The sequence below is a fragment of the Aplysia californica genome, unplaced genomic scaffold (genome assembly GCF_000002075.1).
Source record: "Aplysia californica isolate F4 #8 unplaced genomic scaffold, AplCal3.0 scaffold00531, whole genome shotgun sequence".
Classification (NCBI taxonomy): Eukaryota; Metazoa; Mollusca; class Gastropoda; order Aplysiida; family Aplysiidae; genus Aplysia; species Aplysia californica.
The window spans coordinates 28,975-30,269 of NW_004797801.1; positions in this window are offsets into that span (position 1 = coordinate 28,975).

A 1,295-nucleotide genomic window follows, 5' to 3' on the forward strand; every position below is an offset into this window, starting at 1 on the left:
GGGGGGGTGTCATTTAGAAAATAGGATGGAACATAATGTGTGTCCGTGTATTTTGTGTTATGATTAGGAACTTAAGGCACCTTCCCATTCGTGCAAAAGACCGAAAGACGGGAGTTCGAGTCTCATGCGATGAAGACAAGTTATCGAATATGTCGGTCTTTCTGCTGGGATGAAAACCGTGCTCGGCCTTTTGGCCTCAATAAGCGAGGTCGAAGCAGTCGGCCTTCTAGATGGTGTGAATTGTGTCGGTGCGGGCGTAAAACGTTTACGACAAAGAAATAGGAGACTGCTTCTTGAAGAAAGGCTGTCTGCCGCTGAAGGTCGTCTCCCTGGTTTCATGGGCGGCGATTGAGTGTCGGGAGCACAGGACTGAGAATGCGACGTCACTGTATCCAGACCACAATTTTGCGCTCTATTTATACTTTATAGATCCGTTCCCTTCCACTTCTTTTGAGCTTTATGGCCTCTTCCAGGCGGTCAGATTTGATGAGGCTGTCCACATCGAAAGGTCAAGGCCAGGGCACGATCACGGGTCATTCTGCTTGACCTCGCCGGAAGACTTTACTGCGCGTGGCTGGTGTCGTTTCGGTCGTGAACACCATCCCACTAAATGTTAATGCTTACATAATGCTAAATGGGGGTTCCCTCCTCCCTTTTCCCTTTTCTTTCTTCGTTTTGTAACACTTCCCCAGACTCTTTCGTTTAAGAACTACTGGTTAGAGTGTGTGGTATTACAAATGACGTATCTTTTAATTTCTCGGTTTTTATTCGGTTTCATTCCTGTGCTTCTTGCGCACTAAAAACAATTATATGGAATTCCGATATTCTTTCATAACCCGCGCTTTATTTTGTTTTTCAGTTGGGGTTTTGTTTAGTTGTTTTTTTTTAGGGGTGGGGGGTGGGAGAGGAGGTTTTTTAAAAAAGATTTAAAGAATTTTTTTACATGTTTTTACTCAAGACGGAGGAATAAATAGAAAGAATAAAAAAATTGGGATCGTTTGTGACACGCTTAAAACACGTGGACGCGGGGGGAGCGGTTAAGAGCGAAAATGTCAGTTATAATAACACCACAGAAATGTCACCTTTTGATTGACTGGCTGCTATTGTTCACTTTCCTCGATTTTCTTTCCTAATTTTTTCTCTTCCAGGCCCCTTTCACTGTCTTCTTACTTTCTTTCTTCTTTCTTTATTTCCTTTTTTCTTTCCTTCATTCTTTGTTTTCTTTCTTTCTTTGCTTTTCTCTGTCTGTCTGTCTGTCTGTCTGTCTGTCTGTCTGTCTGTCTGTCTGTCTGTCT